Below are 22,641 nucleotides of genomic sequence, written 5' to 3'. Positions count from 1 at the left end.
ATATATATATTTTCCTCAACTGGCAATAAAAAAATTTATTAAACTATAACTCTCAGTGGTCCTTTTTTTCCATTCGGGCAATATCCATTAAGTTCTCTTATTTCAGTTGGAACACAGTTCATTATTGCTTTTGCTTAAACCCGTCATACTTCATTCAACTGACAGGATCTTTACTTCTGAGTACCAAAAACGTCTTTCCTATTGACTCTGAGAATACGAACGCGCCCCCGTCTTGTAGAGAATTCCAAAACTCCCCGCCCAAAACTCATTTCATCCATCACACTTGGCAGTTTTGGCGACTTAGGCGATAATGTTTCTCGTCGTCCGCTTGCATCTCCTCCTCTCAACTCATCACCATTATCCGTACTCGCATCTCTCCAAAATAAACCATGAAGTATCCGAGGGATTCTTAAGAGCAGTTAGAGACTCTACAATGTCTCCTAAATCATTTTGATGTGACTGTTTTCAAAGATGGCCCAGGTTTGCAAGTAACGGTTGTGGAAAGCATAACATGTTGCGCTTTATTATATAGGGGAGACAAATACTTTCATAAATGGGAAAAATCCATTTAAAATTTTCCTGGAACACTAATGGTACACTAGCTACGCTAGCATGGAAAGAAATTGTTAAAATAAATTACGGGAGAAGATATATAAATTATTTTATAAAAGTATTTTTTTATCCTTTACTAAGACCGGGGAAAGTGTTATGATATGACAAGAAAATAGTAAAATGAGTTTTAAGAAACGCATAATAATATTCTTACAGAAAAAGTTTTTCGTTCATATATTAACTAAATTGAAGCTTTAGCCTGCAATTTTAAACAAAAGAAATGCATCATAATTATCTTCCATTTCTTATCTAAGTGTAATTAAAATTTAGTTTTAGATTCAACGCCTTCTTGGGAAAAGAAAATGAAGTATGCTTTGCTATAATGAAACTAATTGAATTAAATTTTATTGATTTATCTTTATGTATTTTTAATTTCGAACTTATTGTCTATTTAAGGGTTTTATTTAAAACAATATTAGTGTATTAGAATTTAATCTAGTTTTTTTTCCAAACACATTCTTAATTAAAAAAGAAATATCTATTTTACTTATGGGCTTAATTAAATTAAATATTTCTGCTCAGTTTTCCTGTCTTTTGTTTCTTTTATTTTTTCCCATTGTTTGCTAGATGATGATAAGCAATAGATGAGCAAATATTCTTAGCTATAATGGCATTCTTTTGTTTTGTTGCATCAGGAAATTCAACACTCACTGAATTATTCATCTCTGTAAAATCACTCATTGATGTAAAAATTATATCTTCTAACTTTTTCCTAACAAGCCGTAATTGACATCTTTTGAAAATGTTCCGTTAGATTTCATTTCAGTATTTATTTTGCATTTCCTTATAAATGTTTCCATCCTAATATCTAACAATTATGAAATTAATTTTAAAGGATTACGAACAAAATAAATCAATTAATCTGACCAATTTTTATTCTAAAAAATATGAAGATGAAGCAAGTAGATAACTTCAAATGATCTTTTTATCATCTATAAAATTCGTATGAATTTTTTTGACCAAAATTTTAGTTCAAACTTTTTTGCATCACAAAGTATAAAACTATTGATTTAAGCTTAGCCAGGATAAAAAGATCTCCAAAGATGAATTAAGCACATAATAATCTCCATAGAAGATCTTAAGTGTTGGTGAACAAAAAAGAACTAAATCTATAATAATCATAAAGTATTATTACTGATTGTTATGAGATAGTTTGTCTTGCTGAATGAAAAAGAAAATGCGTGTAAATTCTGATTACTTAAGTTTTAACCTTTTGCTCAACGAATTCTTTAATATGCTGCTAAAACTTATGTCAACACTAAATTACAAAAATAGTACAATATTTTTTTTAATTTCTAAAATTGGCAAAATAATGTGGTTAATATAATTAAAATTTTAGCTTTTAAATAGGTTATTTAACTTTTCTACTCAGTGTTGTAATCGGAGGGCAAAAGATCAACATTTTCTGGCGCAGTGTTGCCAGTCTGTTCACTTGTTTTCGTCTATCACTGATTTTTAGCCACTCTGAAAATGTCACTTACCAGGTTCATACAAATATCTCTTCAAATGTGTTCTACTAACTTGAAAAAAAAGCAAAGGAAAACGTAGGACGTACTTGGGGAAAACGTAAAATTGGTAGAATTTGCAGTCGCAGCAGGTACCGATATGTATAGAATAATTCATTATGATTAGAAAGGTATATAATGCATTCAAGTACACTCGATGAAATTTATGCAACTCTACCCTTACAAAAATTTAAGGTATTTTTGAGGTATATATCAGGTTGTTTTGAGGTGTCAAGGTTAATTAGAGAAAAAGATCAACCTACCAAGGTGTATAATCAAGATGTAAAGTTCTTTTATTCACACTTGAAGTTGATGGAAATTCTACTTCAGAGCCACCAGATTAGGGAGGTTGTTTTTGAGGTGTACGGATATTTTTTCTATACTTCAAGCAAATTCGTATATTTGAGGTGTGAATTTTTTTTACCCGATTTAAGCTAAGATTATTTCTGAGTTATATGTGACGTTATTTTGTGAGGTGTAAATGAGGTTGAAATCGTGGTTTATTAATGAGGGTTTTTTTTGGTGCAAAACATAAAGTTCATTTCTACCTCTAGTGTATTTTCTACATCTGCCAGCTAAAAAACTTTTTTAGCCAAAAAATCGCGCCAGCTAAAAAAGGAAAGCTTTCCGCTCGGGCAGAATTTGCTGTAGTTCTTAGTTTCCGGACACTTTTAAGGCAATAAAAATTGTTTAAATCCAGCTTCAAGTTGGACAAAAACATTTCCGCTACTTCATTTTTTTTTTAATTTTTGCCCATGAACATTTCCTTTAAATAGCAAATTGTATTGGTACTTATAAATAATTTAGAAGTATTACGTACTTGTGATCGACAACATCGGCCGATAATCACATTTAAAAAACTGCCTTTGTCATAGTAACCTTGATACTAATTGTACCAATACTGTACTACTATGATACCTGCGACCTCTTGCGGATTATTTTTGGAAGATTTTATTTATATTTTTAATGTAATAGCAAAAGTTCCAAAATCACTCTCGGTTCCTGTTGTAATAAAATTGAGTTAATTTGCTTTTAAATACCATTAAATTTAAATAAATGACAATAAAGAAACATAACCTGCTAGTTATCTTAACGTTTTTTAAGTGATAACAAAAAATAGATTAAGTATTTCCATTCAATATCACTTTAGTATTTATTTCACTACTACTGGTAAAAGTTGACAGGTAAGTAGCAATAAAAAAAATATCACAATATGCATAAAATGTTAAACTAACGCAGCGCACCAAAAATTTTAAGCACGAACATAGATCTTCATGGCACGTCTTTGGAAGTAACAATAGAAAAAACAAGTATTGATACATTGAGCACGCTTGCTCTAAAAATTGGTTAGGCAATGAAAGCTACGACAAGTATAAATATAATACAATAAGCTTTAACTTACCTGACGTACTCAAATGCTCATATCATTTTATTCCATTTGAATAGATTTTCATCTGAAAATTAAAAAAAAAGATTACGTCAAATATTAACATACTTTTAATTCAAACACTAACAGTGTCCTTTTAGTTTTTTATAGGAACAATGGAAAACATAATGTTTTAAACTAATGCATCAATTCATAAAACTTTCACTAGCTATTAATATTCGAGTTTTTGCAATTTGAACAACTTTGTTTTGGTGACAGCTGCATTTTATAATCAAATTAAAAATACTGCACATCGGTGTTTATTAAAGGGAACTATATACTCCGTTTCTAGTTTTGCGTTTGCTAAAAACCATCTGCGTTTTAAGAAGTAAGTAATCATCCGCGAATGCGTATATTTCAGTTATGAAATTATACAAATACGCTTCGAAAATACTATAAAAGCATTTATAAGTTAAACATGCCAGACAGAAATTTAATTCATGCATCTTTTACGATACATATCATAAAAATATTTTTTTTTAAAAATTACATTTTCGTAATCTTACTGATATCCTATATTTGGCGGCATATTTCGATAAATAGGGAGAACACTCTCTCTCGAAAACAAAACAACTGTATGACGTTGCAAAAGCATGGGATTTCATTGGACCACTAAAACTGGAGCGTCTTTTGCTGGCATGTCTTTAACAAATCAAATGAGAGATAAAGAGTTTTTATTTATAAAATCGCCAGGAAAATATTTATAAGGAAGAGAAGAAAAAAATATTTATAATTCTTTCATAGTTTTTTTTTTAAGTATGAACAAAAAGTATTATTTAAATATGATGCTAATCTTTAATTTTTGCAGAAATACAAAACAATAATTTTTATTCAATAAGTTTTGTTTTCCTTTCTTACGATTTAAGAAAGCAAGCAAATGAATACAGCGCAACGGTAGCGTTGTTGGCCATGTTGACTGACTTGTTGATTGCTTCGATGATCATTTCACTACCAACTTGAACATTTTTAAGGGATTTTTGGTACCCTAGTATTATAAACTTTTTAGACCAGCTGGTACCCTGATTTTAGTTAGAAAAAGTCCAGTATTATATTAGAAACGGCAAGATTAACACATCTATTAGGATAAGCTGTAGTTCTAGATATTTTATTTTACAACCGTCGTTGAACATCCGACCTAATTTTGAGTTTACGACTATTAATGTTCAACTCCGTAACCTTGTAATTTTGAACCAGATCAAAAAGACATGGAAATTCCTGGATCAAGTATTGGAAGAAATTTGTCTTCGTTGAACAAAGCCTTCAGCAAGAAAACAAAGCTAAATAAAAATGAATAAAACTTTTGTCAATAATTTTATGGAATGTAACATATTGTATGTATGTAGTTTTTCATACAATTAAGCAGAATTTACAATTCTGGATAGACATAAGAATTCTCAGAGTCTATATAAAAGCAGTAGTCCTACAGCAAAATGCTTACTATAGAATTATTATTCTAGAAAAAGAATTTTTAAGGTTCAACTCAGAAAAGAAAATCTAAAATTCATATTTCTGGAGAAAAAAAACGTTTTAAAGTAATTTTCATAAACTTTGCAAACATTTCATTACTATTCTTCTACAAAACCTTCATCATATTAATTTAATTTGAAATTATGAATTTATTAAAAAATCTGTATTTGTTAGTTTTTTTGAGCTCAAATCAGGATCTTTTGTTATTTACAGTAGATGAAAATGTTTAAAAATATCTATCTAAAATTATTGTAAATATATGAAAAATATTTACGCCGTTGAGGTTTTTTTTTTTATACATACAAAATATAAACCGTTGAAACGAAATCTCTGGGAGGATTTTATTTTGAAAACATGGCATATTGATGAATGGCCAGTTTTTCCCACTATAAAACTACAATATGTCCTGTTTTTTTTTTCTTCTTTTTTTTCTTCTTCTTTTTTCTACTTTTTTGGATTTATCGACTGTTGCAATGCACGCTGGAACATCCATCATTTTAGTTTACAAATCGATTGCTTCTGAAACTACTGTCGTTTTATATTCGAATTTGGTCGAAACAGAATGATACATGTAGAGAATATTTATTTGCCCTTTTACGATCTTGTCTTTTGTTCTCGGGGGTGACAGTTTTACAAATCCGATAAGTTATTGACAAAGTTTGAAAATTTAATATCTTTTTCAAAAAATCAATAAAAAAGATTTAATGAGCAATTCCAGAGCTCAAACTGCACAGTATCTTCTAAATCTTAATTATCTTCACCCAGTGGACAGAAAAACAACTGTCTGTGAATAACAGACGATATTCTTCCGATTCGAGAGCGGTTTATGTTTGAATTAAATGTCTCTCCATGTAAGATTCCTCTCAATGTAATGCAAATGCAGACTAGTTCCATCAAAAAGTATTCCACGAAAGCAAATTTCCCGCAATACTTGATCCTAAAGTTCCCTTGTTTTCTGGATTGGGTGCAAATCTCAACAAGTATGTGAATTTCCTTATGTAAATTCAGATCTCTCTTCTAAATAAGTATTCACTTAATTCCTGAAATTTTTAATTAGAGAGCTAAATCAATTTAAATTTTGGGACATGGTAGCCCAGTGGTTAGTGATCTGGAATCCTATTCAGAAGGGCCGAAATTCGATCCTTGGCTCCGCTGAAACCCACGGAGTAAATACGATATATCTTTTTGTAAAATCTATGGAATCAAAAGTCCTGCAATCGGTCGCTGAGCAGGGGTTCAGGGATCTTTGGAAAAATTTCTTTCCCTTTCAGATCTATGTTTAAATTGAGGAAATGGCCTTATGAATAACTGATGATGCCATCTTTACTTACGGTTTTGAGCTAAGACATCACCTCCTACATCAGAAAGCCTCCACTAAGTTTTTTATAAGTAGTCCACGCAGACTACTTAAAAAGTGAGCCAGCGGCGTAAAAATGAAACCAAATTCAATTTTAAAAGTAATCGAGAAAAAGTTAGAATATGAATTTGAGAATTGAATCTATAGTGGTTGGCAAGTAAATAAGACAAACCTATAATATACATAAACTTTAAAAAAAGAGACATATATTTGCTACCACTTTCTTATTCTTACTAGATTTTTTACAAAATGGCTCTTTCTTAAACTGGTTTTATCTTCATGGTGGCATTATCGGACTACCTGTAAGAAACTGTGTGGAGGGTAAGACGTACTTTCTTCCTTGCAGGAACTTCCTTCCGTACTTTCTTCCTTTAGGAAACTCAGCCATTCGTATTGAGTTTCCTGACATACTTCGCCAAGCCAATGGCTGGCGTGCTTAGCTTGTCCCAGTGTCTTTCAAAACAACACAACAGACTCTTGTTAAAAAATAAAACACTTTGTGATTTTAGCCCTCATTTCAAATTTAACTTTTTTTAAGAGAAATAAAAATTTAATTTTCATGTATTTTATATAAATATTTTAATAAATAATTACCATGGCATTTTTTGCTGACTCTTTTATGAAATGTAAAAGCATAAAAATGTGGCATGTTATTTTTTAGCTAGAAGATCTTCTCTGGAATGTAAAGTATTATAAAATTTAACTAAAAATTATAATAAAATCTACTTTGTTATTAAAGACACCATAAAAAAAATGTAATGACGTTAACATTTTTAACCCGATGAAATGTTTTTAAAACAAACAAATTGGAAGCACGTTTTTCTATTTTTTTTTCACAGCGGCTGAAATCAAATCCTTTTTTAATGGAGTAATCATCTTTAACATGATATTAAGTCTGTTAAATCAGAAGAAAAAAAAAATCATAGAAGAGAAAAAATACTCTCTTTCGAACTTGTAAATCTCAGAGGAATAAAAAAAAAAGCATTTTTAAAAGTAAAAGGGATTGTTTTTGTTTCCCTAATTTAACTTTGAGAGCGAACTATTTCCCAAAAGATTATTTTTCTTTCTCTTTTTAAACAAACAAGAATATTCGTGAAAAAATATTGAGTATATGTAAATCGGGAAATAGCTTTGGTTTTCCATTTCAAGTAAATAATTGAACTCGAGTAATTTGATGGGTGAACAAGAAAGGAAAAAACTTCTTATTCTAGTCACGCAAATATCGAAAAATATAAGAATTTATTCTGTTGTATAAATTGTTCGCAGTACTATTATATTACCACTATTAGAAAAACTGCTTTTTTCTAAGAAAAAGTAGTAGTTAAAATAAATTTTAATATAGGGTATTTTCTGATTAGATTTGTTCAACAAAATTTGAAAACTTGAATTGATGATCCAGATAAGTGACTTTCAAAATGGTATCAGAAATTCTAACTGTTTGAGGCATCTGCGAATTATTTTTTTCAGTGGTGATGAATTAAAGCAGAATTTTTTTCTCAAAAAGAAAATGTATCAGAACTTTAGCATTCGTCTATATAACCTTATATGAGTATAGGTTAAAAATAACAATAATTAATTTTCCTAATCATAATATTAATTTTTTTAATATATCAATNTCTGGGTTACGCAAACTCCTTGTAACGCAAATACGAGTTCGTATCACTCACATTCACTCACTCACAGACCAAACATTGAGAAAAATTTGTATTCATTTGAATACAAGTTTTTCTCAATGTTTGGTCTTCCGCCGTGGTGACTCAGGGGATAGAGCATTCACCTCCCCATGCGGTCACCCAAGTTCGAATCCCAGCTGTGGATGGTAGATACAAATTCTGCATCCAGCTATGATGCAAACGCAAAATATCTTCAGTGGTAGATGGATCATGGGTTAAAAGAGAGGCTTCGTGGTTTTCCTCTTCATGTTACGCAAACGCGGTTTACTCGCATCAAAAAGTCATACACAATGGCTAGTGTGAATCAATTATTAATCCAAGACTTCTTTTGTCTTCTGGGTTGGATTCAAAACTACACGACTAGTAAGTTAAACATTGATAGTCGTAACCTCAGAATGGTATCAGCTGTTCAACGATAGATATTAAATAAAGTTAAAAAAAAATTGTGGTCTTGGTACTTCCAATTGGTTTGGTTCAATATTACAAATTTTCAGGAGATGCATACTAGTATTTGTTTAGTCACAAATCCGATACGAATAGGCTGTTTACCACCGGAAAAAAAAGTTATTGAGAATCGATTCGAGAATTGAGTATAAACAGAGATTTATTAAAATTATGCAACAAATTAAGCACTATCGCTTTGGAAAAGATCGAAATTAGGTTCAAGACACTTATTTAGAAAAATGCTTTCCCTATTCATATATATATATATATATATAGATAGATAAACAAAAAGGAAAAAAATGAATATATGTATGTACGTAAAAGACGAATTACATCTCCCTCTTATTCCTCAGTAGTTATACTTTAGAAGGTCACAAACAAAAAGCACAGTATCAGCATTTTAAAGTATCATAAATAAGCTTCAATAAAAAGAAAGATATTAAGGGTGTCTCACCTATGAGGTGACAAACTTTTACCTTAAGTGATGTACCTCATAAAGATTAAATTGTGCGTAGCAATCCGAAACCGAAACATTCACAAGTTGTTAAACGGAATAGTTCCCACTTTTCACTTAAGTTCCACTTTCACTCCCTCGTGAATAACGAGAGTGCTTCGCAAATTTCGAAGATGAGACCCTAAATTACTAAAAATATTAATCATTTTTGAGAATTAATTCATTTCATCTCATTTTTCTAACTTGTGAGAAACAATTTGGCAAGTTTTCTGAAAGATGTTTAAATCTTTCAAGCAGGTCTTATGAAGTTACTGTCTTTTTAGCTCCAAGATTAAAAATAATAATATTTAAAATTTGATACATTTTTACTGAGCCAATTAGAAATACTGATTCTGTGTCATAGAATATATAGAAAAAATAATTTATCGTTGAAAAGAGCGAAGCAGAATGTTCTGCTTCATTATAAAGAATTCGAAATACTGACTCTGTATAATATAGCTTATAGAATAATTCTCGTTAAAAAGAGAGGAACAAAACCCATTGTGGATAATTTTTTGTTTTAGCTATCGATTGAAAGAATAATCCCTTTAGAACGTTTTTTATTGCTATTACAATTTCGCAATTCTTCTGCCTGTTTTTTAAGAAATATAAAGTTACTTATCGTGGCTGATTAAAGTTCAGCAATTAGCTTTTCGGTGGAATATAAAATACTTTAGAATATTACTCAAAATAATAAGCATAGTTTTTTTGTGTACTATTTAAGACAGAATAGAATATATATTAATGCCACTTTCTTAATTGCATTATATATACACGGTGCCCATCTTTCTTCCGAATTCAATGTGAATTTTCGAATTAACTATTTTTTAGGACGCAATTTCTCCAGTGAATCGGATATTGATTAATAAGAATGGGTCTTCAAAAGAATTTTTAACTTAACTGAACAACGGTCAATTGTCAACAATACCGATTCCCTACTTATTTGGACAGTAGTTGACCAATTCAGTCGATCATTGAAGAGAGATCACTTGAACTAAATTATACGTTAATCAGAATAATTGCCAGCCTTATATGTAAATATGGCCACACAGAATAATTGTACAGCCCTATATGTAAATATGGCCACACAGAATAATTGTATGCCCTTATATGTAAATATGGCCACACAGAATAATTGTACGGCCTTATATGTAAATGTGGCCACACAGAATAATTGTACAGCCTTATATGTAAATGTGGTCACACAGAATAATTGTATGGCCTTATATGTAATTGTATGGTTTTATTGAAAATATTATGTAAAATAACACAGAGTGTGATTTTCATTAGAAGATTCTAGTATTGATCAGAAGAATCGTCAGAAGATTCGGAGAATTTACTTGGAACTAGTTGTAGAAATTGCCTAGGGATTCTTAAACCTACTAAGTCCCTTGAGCCCAGTCGATATAATTACCTTTCCCTACTATCTCATCTGAGCCAGTTCGTTCAAAAGAGATTAATAATCCTCACCCTTCAAACCATTTTCCCCTTTTACCCTAAACATGAATCGTTTATGCCGATGGTTTCTTGACTGAATTTTCTCCAAATATCGGAGTATTAATACTTCTTCTTTTGTTCTTTGAACTGGGCAGCGCAGCGGCCCCCATCCCATCCATCATGCTCGTTTTGATATTTGTGGCAAGAATTTTTAAGGTCAGCAGTCTATGTGTTGGCTGAGGAGCATTTATACATTCCTCCTTTTTTTGTTTGAAATAAAATTTGGTGGCAAAATGGAGCACTGAATAAACTTGCTCCCTGGAAATGTTTAAATAATATAGTTTTATTGCCTGATTTTTCAGTTGCTATTTAGTATTTTGGGTCAAAAGAAATGCCTGTCTCTGAGAATATCCTAAATTGTCGAGTACACATTGAAAGTTTTATGTCAGAAAGACGACAAATTGTTTTCCTGTGGGGGCAAGGACTTATCTCGAAAGACCGAAAGAGGAAGTCTCTCTCAAAGAATACCTTAGATTGTCCGGTTCTTCTTGATAGTTTGATGGTAGAAAGACAACAAATTCTCCTCCTAGAGTTCCCAGGACCTTGAGACATTTTCGGTAACAAACAGGCAGATAAATTGACCAAGACGTGCGCACAGATGATTTAACAAATGATTTACATACAATTCTTTCTTTTCCATAAAGCTTGATGTCAAAAATATAATCACACTTAAATGGAAAACGTCACTTTCTTCCCTAAGCCTGCCACCTCAAAACTCTCAAGAAGGAATTTGCAATCTAGGATTGCGGTTCCCATATGGTGTTCCGCGAAACCCTAGGGCTCCACAGGGCTCCTATGGCTTCTCGCTCCCGTGAAAATGACGGGGTGAGTTTTTGTCCGCTATTTCTCGCTCCATTGATATTGACAGGCTGGAGAGTTCAGTAGTAACAAGCCAATAAGAATAAAACTAATTCATTTCTTTTGCCCGGAAAAGAATTTATTTTTCATTTTACATACCAGATAGCAATAATATTTAACATTGCTTTTTTCAAATCTAAATAAAACAACTAATTTCTTAATGAAGAAATATTTTTCCTTACAAACCATTTTCTACGATAACACAAACCATTTTTATGAAAAGGACATGCCTTTGCAATAATATTTAACATTGCGTTTTTCAAATCGAAATAAAATAACTAATTTCTTAATGAAGAAATATGTTACCTTACAAACCATTTTCAACGGTAATACAAACCATTTTTATAAAAAGGACATGCATTTGCAATAATATTTAACATTGCGCTTTTCAAATCGAAATAAAATAACTAATTTCGTAATGAAGAAATATTTTTCCACGCAAACGATTTTCGACAATAACAACAGTTCTTTTCTTTTATACCAATAGAAAAACAGATTTTTGGCTAGACTTTGCAGACACATCTCCAAGACTGTGAATTCCACTGCCGAACATAAAATCTAATTTGAGATTTCAAGACAATGAACAAAAAAATCAGTCATTTTATTAATTAAAAAAAATTCAAAAGTCAAAATTAAGCAGTCTTTCGATGGTTAATACGTTCACAATTGTCTTTATTTACTTTAATTAAGTCCTGGTTTCGCCGGAAGAAGCTTGATTAGGTAGGGTTCCGTAGTAAAAAATAATGGGAACCGTTGATCTAGGATATTCTCAGAGATATGTATTTCTTTCTGAATGGCAGCCTAAGAACTCGACAGTAAAACTTCCACTTCGGAGAGTTGGAGAAACATACCGAAACCTATATTTCAATCGAACCTCTTCAAAAGCTGTCAAGGAATTTAAACATTCGTGGTGTACAAAAAATGCCTGGCTGAGCAATTACGCAGCATTTGCATTATTGTCAGTCCAGACTGTCAGCTCATACGAAAGTTTTAAATAATAATAATAAGAAATACATAATTACGTTAAAATATGATATTTAAAGCTAATAATAAAAATATGACAAAAAAAATTATATTTAAAACCAATATTGTCGAAAACTTAGCTGATTTTAATTTGGTTGAAAATTTCGATAGGTGCATAGTTTTACAGCTGAACATTTTACTAATCATGCTTACATTGACAAAAAATTATAATTATGACCTAATAATTACAGAGAGATATCCTGATAAAATAATAAAACACATTATTTAAAGACCTAATTTAGTCTTAAATTTTTAAACTTCACTGATAAACCAACTCGAAAGTGAAGGGTTATATATTTTAAAGAAATATACAAGGATTATAACCTTATTCATATCTTTTAGTTTCCCGTGAATGGTAGCTTACCATCTCTTACTTGCTGCTTTGTTTATAAAAAGAACAAGATGCCTGCTTGCCCAGTTAGAATGCGCGAAACGATCATTAGTTTATTTGAACTTAAAGATTTATTTAGTTACACAAGTTAAAGTGACAGTTAATAGTGCCAGAAATAAAAGAGCACAATAAAATCTATTTTTCGCAATCCAATTTCTTTCAAAAAATATGTTTAAACTTAAAAAATAAATGAAAACTTATAATATGGATGAACAAGTAAAAGTCAACAGAACGCTTTAATGTTTCAGACAAAACGAGCGAGACAAAATGCTTTAAAGTTCATCTTTTGAATAAATAATCTGTCTAGACAAGGGAAGTAATTAAGTTATTGTACAAAGATAATTCATGGCAAACCAATTAAACATTTCAATTAAACGCTCAATTGAATGCTTAATTAGGAGAATGCAATTACTTCTAACTTATGTTTCCAAAGGTTTAGCTGGTTTATCATGTCTTAAAAAGCAATTAATTTTCATAGAAACTAAAAGAATCTCATGCACGACTAACATTCTAAAATTCTTAACATTATTAAAGTTCATAGAAAATATTTTTTTGTTAGAATCAAACGCAAAAATGAACAGTTTTCACTTTCATTAACTTTTGACTTTCCGAATGCCAAAGGTTAGTTTTTTTTTCCTTCTAAAAACAACGTTTCTGAAAGTTTGAAAATATTTTCGTATTCTCTAATTAAATATATGTCATTTTGATTTCTGAGAAGCGACGGCTGTGTTTTTTTAAAATTTAGTTTGTTTCAAAATATCTTTAGCGTTAAATAATGAAAGCTTAAATTTAATGAAAACTCTTTTGCAGCGTTATTTTGTAAGAAAAATGATTTTTTAAATTGTTCAATCGTGAAGTAAATAAAATATTCGAAATCATTTCGTTTAGTTGAACTTCCACTTGCTCTACTTTTGAATATTTGCATAAATAAATAATCGTCCAGTCAGCTAAACAAAAATACTTTTCATTTTGATTAAACATTGAATTTCTGATTACATTTGAATTTCAAAGAAATATATTTTCAACAAAATTTATTATTGTTAATATCGGAATAAAAGCTTTATGAAACTGTATTTTAGAAGGGATAAATAATTTGAATAGTTGCGAAATTTGATGCAAAATTTGTATAGCATTATGAATTTTAAAAAAAAATTTCATTTTATGTCAATCCTCTATGTTGTCAACTACTACACTTTCTGAAAAATATTTTATAGGGTGGTAGACAAAAAAAATAATGCTTTCAGAATATTTTTTTCTTTCCAATGGCAGGCACAGAACCTTTACGTTCTTCGCCTAGGAAGATGCCTGTAGTATTACGCATTTAACGTTACCCAGGGCATATTCACTCATCACACAGTAGAGAACAACACACAGATAGAAACAGACATGCCCTGAGCGGGAATCGAACCCGCAGCCATTGGCTTCGTAGTCAGGCACGTTAACAGCCTGGCCAGCATGCTTTCAGAAGTCTTAAGAGTCACAAGACGGAATAATTGAAACAAAATGAGCTTGTTATATTATTAAAACAATGCGTTTTTTTACAAAGTGACGTATACAAGAAAAAATAATATTTCGTGAAATAGTGGTAGTAAATATATGTTTAGATTATTGGATGTTTTTTTTCGATTATACCAACCAATTTTACTTTTAAAAAAATCTCTTGGTCTTGACTTGAGATCCAAGTATAAATATTACACTGCAACAGAGCTCACGATATAAGTTTCTCTCACTGATTATTTTCCTATTGTATATATCTATTTTATTTTTATCTTATCTTTTATTCAATTTGGGTTGATTATCGTGCTTTGCAAATATATATACATATATATTTTATATTTAACCCAGACCTTCCTTAATAATATCGATCATCATAATCTTCATGATTATCTTATTTTATATTGTTTATGATTAAATTGTCATTTAATTATACCCCATGCCACTCAACATTTCTTGATTGTCCGTGTCACACGGGCCCCCTCTCGTTTTTTTGGTGCTGAACACCCCCTCTTCCTCCCATCTCCATACCTCCTTTCTACTCCTCATCATCGATTTGTTACTACAGACGAATCGGTAAATGCCGCTTCACGGCAGCGCACCGAGATTTATGTGATTTCTACCATTCTACCAGTATAAATATTATATTATTAATACATTTTAATATGTAGAACCCTTGGCGAACAAAAAACAAGGTATTCTTTAGGTATTCTTTGGCCAAGGTAGAACCATTTTTGTTAAACAAAAATTAAAAAGAGAACAGATGTTCTACCACTTTTTTTAAAAAAAACATAAGCGTGCTTTAAAAAAAAAACCGCTTAGCATCTAGAAATCGAAAACGCTTTTATATTTTTTTTTTATTTATGGAAACGATATGCTTAGATAACTACGATAAAGTAGAGGTAATGTAAGGTTCACACTGTGTGACAGTGCTGACATATCGTGTTTTCTTAAAACTTTCCAACTTAACTTCATAACAAAGCGATATTTTTTCATGCATCTATGGAAAGCTTTTAAAGTAGTATAAAACAAATATACGCTTCAGTCAGATCAGCATTTTTTTTAATATAAGGTGTCTCTGGCTACTTCTTCTCAAACTATGATACTTTCTTATGATTGTTTTGGAAGCGATATATTGATGCATAACTTTTTCCATAATGGATCCGTAATGGAAGAAAAGTTTTTAAACTCGAGAGAAAATAAAAAGCTTTCACACTATTCAAAAGGCCATTATCGCAGCAGATTCCCAACAAAAGAAAATATGAAATACTTCTGAAAGAACAGAAAAACAGGAAAGAATGATGGTAGAAAAAAAATCTTGAGGCTCTCTTCTTTTTCATTCATCACCAAAGATCCATAAAAGTTCAAGGATGTGATGCCAAGAAAAGAAAGGCATCCAGTGATCTGAATTTTGACGTCACAAAAAGGAATTTTCATTATGAAGAAAAAGATGTGTTCGGTGGAGTTTCATCAGACTCTGACGATCTTCAATCAACTCAATTTTGAGGTGTAATGGAACTCATAATACTATACCAAAAGCAGAAATAGGAAAGTTTAGTTATTTAACTTGCTCTCTACCAATTTTATCTCTTGGAACTTTTATATCTTTCGAGGAGAGCTTTTTCCATTAGGTATCGCAATTGATGTTATATTTATTGTATTCATTACTTTGTCAAATAAATTTAATTTCAAGCTGTTTGTTTTAATTTTTTTATTAAGAAACGCTATATAATTGTATGTTTACAGTCACATTTTAAGTAATGGTGAACTAAAAACAATTTTTATTTAATTGGCTAAAAACTTAAAGGTTATGTGCTGGTAATTGCAGCTATGTACTTGATACCGATATCTTTTTAAAATAATTATGAAGTATAATGAAACGCATAAAACTACATCAAATGCAGAAATAGGAAAATTTAGTTATTAACACGTTCACGCCGGTAAAAGTGAAAATACTTGAACGAGAAAAGAGAAAATACTGGTAGAAGAACTATTTCAATATTAGATAATATTCGGGAGGAGTTAATCTATTCTCAACAATAGCAATTCCCTGTAAGGAAATTTATCACGGCGAAGAAGCAATTCAATATAAAAATTGCATCCGTCAAAAACAATTGGTAGTTATGGATTTTTATTATTCCCGGAAAGAAAACTAAAAAATGAAATTTATTGTTACCAGTTTTTACTCCGGTGCTCTGCCAAGATGAGACAATCTAGCGTGACCCACCAGTGGGTCACCCCGGCGTGAAGGTGTTAACTTCCTCTCTATCAATTTTATTACTTAGAACTTTTATATCTTTCGGGGAGAGTTTTTTTTTCCATTGGGTATCACAAATGATGTTCCATTGGGTACCACAAATGGATGGTGAGTAAAAACCCTATAAATCGAATTTTCTAAATCAAGAATCATACATTAGAGACAACCATTCGAATATATTTATCCGCTGTCCAGAGCTGACATCTCGGCTTGCATATAGTAGGCCCGTTGATTCTCTGAACGCGTTCTTAAAGGCTAATTTAAAAGTTAATAAATTAAGCACTAACTTATAATCGCAATTGAAATGGTATTTCAAAACCACTGGGAAAAACTTTGAAAAGAATAAAAGTTGCTGCATCGGTAGCCAGGATCAAACTCACTACCTCTTGCTCTCCACCAGCAACACAAGCAACGCCTTTACTGACTGCGCTACTAAAAGCATCCCTCTTCTTATCATGTCATGATCTTTTAAAAACATAAAAATAAAAGCATTTCTGATTTATTTTTTAAAAGAATTGAAAGTCTGGGGCGTTAAGCATATAGGAGAGCTTGGGTTCACACTAATCGAAATAATAAATGTAATTAAATTACTTTTATCTTTTAAATTTAGAAAATCACTGCCTCTTAGCAAACCATTTAATTTTAACATGATAAAGCGGCTGCCAGAGTTTTCGTAATAGAAATAAAAACAATTTAACTGGTCGCCGTTTAAAATCTTTTGAATTACACCGCGCCATCAGAAATAGTTTTTAACATAATACTTTGAAGATGTTCGGCAACTTATTATTAATTTACAGTCATCAATAAAAGCTGTCATTAATTATTTAATAACAGGAAGTTTCTATCAATAAAATGTTTTTTAAAAAAAATCACTCTTTTTTTCATAAGATCTATTTTAATATTTAATAAAGTTTTAATTACTATTTTTACTGCGTCTATTTAATATCTGTTTCCCTGTAAACTTTCGGAAGTCAAGTATTTTTCTTACTTTAAAATATAAAATTAAATATTTAGGTACTTAAAAAAAAAAACTTTTATCTGACATAACTCAGCCGGATTTCAGATTCTTTGTGATTCATGTTCACCTGTCATTTCCTTCTTATCAAAGTGAGTGTTAAATTTATTATGACATATAAATTAGAAGATTTTCTTGGCTTACACTTTTATTTAATCTTTTACTGAATCTTAGAATGGTTTTTTGAAAAGATAAACGAAAACTTGAAGAAGATTGATCGACGATTGTAATGGATTTTTATACATTTTTCCCGTTTACAGGGCAAAATAAATTCGTATTTGAAATCTTATTTAATTCATTGTTTTGATCTCAAAAATGTGTAGAATGTTTATTTATTCTTATTTCCGTTTGGTGACAGAAGTTTTGAAAATTTTGGGGTATTCGCTGATTTCAACTTCCTAAAAGGTCACCTTCGATCAAAATTGACTTTATTTACGTTTATCTCATTTCCACAAATTAATTGTTCCCCAAAAAATAAATATCTCTTTGAAGAACAGTTAATTTATTTCACTGAGGGAGAAAAAAGTGTAGAATGATTATTTTTAAGAACTATAGATTTCCGTTTGGCAGTAAAAAGAATGGAACTTTACGTCATTTTCTTTTTTCAATTTTGTTGAGATTTTTATTTTATCTCAATGGACATATTCTAAATTTTTTTCACATTTTTCGAATGAAATAAACTCAATTTCAAAATTTTAATTACAAAACTGCGATGATCGTGGGAAAAAGCAGAATGTTTTTTCATTATGAAAGCTAATATTTTCTGCTTGGTGCTGAGATTTTAAGAATTGGTGTTTTTTGCTGAATTCCAAATACCAAAAGTGTTTTTTTCGATTGCATTAGACTCTTTTTTAAGTTTCGCTCCCATTTACTTACAGAACAAAAAATCAATTCCTTTTTTTCGAAATCAGTTTAATTTATTGGATAGATTGTGCGAGAGTTTAGAATGCTAATTTAATTATTATGCAGGTATAAATCATATAAATGCACCGTTTGATCACAGAAGTAGGAAACTGATGTTATTGGAAGATTTTAAATTTCAAAAGAGTTTTTTTTTACGGTTGTGGTTTTTTTCCAAAATTTAGCCAAATTATAAAACAAAATTAATGTTCTTTCGAAATCTTATTTAATGTTTCGCAAAAAATGTGAGACAATGTAGAATGTTTATTTAATAATGTGCAAGACAACAAGTTTCTGTTTTATGCTGGGAGTTATGAAAAAAGTGCAACTTTAGGATTTTTAATTTAAAAATGGATTCTTTTTTATCGCAATGGAATTTTTTTTAAAAAATTTTTATTTTTAAAAGAGATAAATTTCTTTTGGAATACGATCTCATTGATTGTACTAATCCTGATAAGGTGTAGAATGTTTATTTATACCAAACGGAAACTGAAATTTATTATCTTTATAGCAATATTGAATGAAATTGAAAACAAAATAATTAAATATCATTTTGCTGTTTTTAAATAAGAAAAAAAATGTATTTTACTAGCTCGAAAATCTCTAACCGTAAATTAAGTCAACAGTGGCGCATAATTGGATCAGTTTTAATCCCACCAAACATTTGATTTAGTTTATGATCTTATATTTGTTTTTTGAACACTAATTTATTTTTTAATTGCATGTAAAATTTGAAACTACATACATGCCAATGAAGATGTAGAGAAATAACTATGGTTCTGCAGAGATGCCAACTGCTCCGCTATCAGGTAAAGATTTAATAAATTGGTAGCGAATTTAATTGTAAAATTAAAAAAAATCGGAGAATTACACTCACTCCTTATAATTGCAGAGATGCCAACTTGCTCCGCTTTTCAAAATAGTATTTTCTAGCGGTAACGAAATTTAAGATATTTTTAGTTTAGTATTTTTAATTTTAATTAAATTTTCCACCACTAAATGTCAAAAATTATAAGAATCATATAACACGCAACCTAAAATCATTAATTATTTGGTTACTGATTTTTCAAAGTAAGCGTAAATATGCTTATTTTACAAGTTATACTGTTTAATTCGCTACCAATTTATTAAAACTTTTCCAGAGAGCGGAGCATTTGGCATCCCTGTAATTGTCATCACGGTCAGGGCTGAAAGCGAGACGGAAAAGAGGAATGGCTGGTAGTAAAACCATTTCGATTATAACTAGTTTCCGGGAGGAGTTTAAAACTATTCAACAATTCTTTTTAAAACTATTCAACAATATCTACATTATCCTTGGAAAAAAAGCAGTTTCATATATAGGCTAAAATTATAAAAGAAATCCTGATAGTTACAGATATTTTATATTTCTCGAAAAAAATGCTAAAATGAAATGTCTTTCTTACCAATTTTTGCACTTTTCCGTCTTGCTATATTAGGGCTTTCAGCCATGATCACGGTGTAACTTTTGTAAATAGTGTAAATATTTTTTCTTTATCTTTATCTTCAATTTGTTCCCTTTATTATGCATACCCTCCAACTGCTACGGAATTTCCGTAGTTTCAGAAATCTTCTTTTCAGACGGTAGCAAAATTAATGTCTTAATATTTTAAAAAAAGTAATTTTAGCGTAACTTGTCCGCTATTACTTATAAAAGTGCAGGCCATATGGCTAGATTCTTAAGTTCTGATAAAAGTTTTATGAGAGATCCATTTGTTTTAAAAATTTCTACTTTGGTTCGCTACCACTAGAAAGAATTATTTTCAAAATCCTCATAAGTTGAAGGGTATGATTATGTATCAACTTGCGATTTATTGTAACATATGACCCAGACTTGTTTTTATCAATTATTGTTCATTCTGAGATTTAACTTAATGTTAACGCAGCACCCCCCTTCCCTTCCACCACATATTCTTCAATTAAGATGAAAAAGCAGATATCCATTCATAGATAGGTACTCTGAAAAACTTGATTAGTTAGTTGATCACGGTGTAACTGCTAATCCTAGTAAGGCAATTTATCTGGGCCCTTGTCATCACCTCGCACAACAGAAAGCCTATACATGGTATTTTTTAAGAAGTCTGCGCAGACTATCTAAACATTGAACCAGTTGCAGAGATGCCAACTTGCTCCGGACAGCAAATACATATTTTAAAGTGGTAATTTATCAATTGTAATTCGTGGTTTAATAAATTCAATTTAGTAGATTTTTATCCACCACTATTTCGAAATAATTCGTAGGCTTATATAATTCATCACTTTATGGTACTTAGGTCATGCTATACCTATTAAACAGCAAGCAGAAATAGTCAAATATTTGCAAAATTTACTTAGTAGTTATTTATCGCTTTATTAATTATTTTGGCGTGTCCGGAGCAGTTGGCATCTCTGCAGTTGTGCGAATGAACCCAAATTCTATTTTAAAAATTAGTCGAGAGAAATTTATCATATGTATTTGAGAATTGAATCTATAGTGGTCGACAAGTAAATAAGACAAACCAATATTATACATAAATTTAAAAAAAAAAACATTTAGACATATATTTGCTACCACTTACTTATTTTTACTAGATTTTTTTTTACATGGCTCTTTCATAAACTGATTTTACCTCCATGGTGGATCGAAGTACCTGAAAGAAACCGTGTGGTGGCTATTCCATTCATCGTGAATTTAAGGTCGGGTTGTGTTGAGTCGCTACGGTCACATACCTGCTACTCATACTCATATGTGTTGGTTATCTTAGCATCAGCCCCGCTAGGGGCTCCAACTAATTCATCTGAGTGAAAATAAATAATAAATCGCCGAAGCGCAACTGAAAGGTGAAATACATACCTGCTAACTCTCCCGGATTTTCCGGAAGATTTTATTTTCATATTTAAAGTGGTAGCAATACTCAAGTTATTCCAATTAANTTTATTGTTTTACAACTACTCTGAAAATCCATTCTCGAAAAGAGTGAAAGTTGGCAGGCATGCAACAGGCAGCGAGGTTGCTGTAATATTTTATAGGGTGGTATACAGATAAAAACCAGTACTTTCGGAATATTAAGTTATACTGTCAATGTTTTACGATGTAACTGCAATAAAGTTGCTTTTCATATCATACTTTGAAAATATGAAGTGGTGGAAAAGTTGCTTAACCGTTCAACGCACAGCGTCATATATTTAGGACAGTTACTTTTTTCAAAGACATTCATTGTGGTGGGAAACTTTTTTCAGTATTTTCATCTATCTGGGTGAATTAAAAGATTCTCAGATACCACAATGATTTAGTTATTTCTGATTAGATCTAGAATTATAAGGAGCAAGTACTTTTTGATCTATCAAAGATTTTTTGAATGCTCTAACTGTAGAAAAACAAATTAATTTCGATAATATATTTTACCACTTTTTCCATTAAACCACTTTTTGTTTGATTTCAATATATTAATTTGGGACAAAACGGGTTAAAATGAAAAATACTAAACGCAAACTTACAAACAAAACATAACTCAAACTTCGTTACCAGTAGAAAATATTTTTTTGCAAAGCCGAGCAAATTGGCACCTCTGGTTAGTTACAACTCGTATGATTTTGCTCTCAATCAATTATTTTACACCACGACTATTAGGACTCATATACATGTTTAAATTATTCATCAATTTGTTGTTTATATATATTTGTTGTAATAAATATCAGTAATTAAATATTAACTAGGTAATATTTAATTATTGATATTTATTAATATCCCCTGATTTTAATTTATTTATAAATTATTAAATATGTGCGAAAATCTGCAGTCAAAAGTGGGAAAAGTAGGCAAGTACGAAACTATATTTAGAAATTTCATTAAAAAAAAATACTTTTCAAGGCGATAGCCTTATACACGCATAGGTTGAACTAAATGTAAATATTCCATTTCGCATAACTATTCCTTGATTAAATTATACGAAAGTCAACTCATATAATGAAATTAAATGCTAATAAGATTAAAGTTAGAAGTAATTAATTTCATTTCTCCTCATTCCTTCATCTTTCTCTTCGATTCAATTCTATCGCAACTCTTTCATTCCATTCATCTCCGCTCTTCCTTTGAAAAGAGACGAAGAGCAGTCAACCCTTCCCATTGGCCCATAGAAATGACCTAATTAAAGACATGCCATATGCTTTGAAAATCGGAAAACTCTTGAGTTTCGACATTCGGTCTTGTTTGATGTGCACTTCGAAGTTAT

At 30.5% G+C, this 22,641-nt stretch overlaps 1 protein-coding gene across 1 annotated transcript in view; it reads right to left on the bottom strand.

Annotated features, from left to right (window-relative positions):
* Positions 1 to 3,572, bottom strand: part of LOC107447924 (uncharacterized) — a 152,654-nt gene extending 149,082 nt beyond the window's left edge. The window contains exon 1 of the mRNA XM_043047865.2: positions 3,520 to 3,572. The gene's annotated coding sequence lies outside the window, so the exon portion shown is untranslated. The remainder of the gene's footprint in view (positions 1 to 3,519) is intronic.
* Between the last annotated feature and the right edge of the window lie 19,069 nt (positions 3,573 to 22,641).

This window comes from Parasteatoda tepidariorum, chromosome 6 (assembly GCF_043381705.1).
Source record: "Parasteatoda tepidariorum isolate YZ-2023 chromosome 6, CAS_Ptep_4.0, whole genome shotgun sequence".
Classification (NCBI taxonomy): Eukaryota; Metazoa; Arthropoda; class Arachnida; order Araneae; family Theridiidae; genus Parasteatoda; species Parasteatoda tepidariorum.
This window is presented reverse-complemented; position numbering and strand designations above follow the sequence as displayed.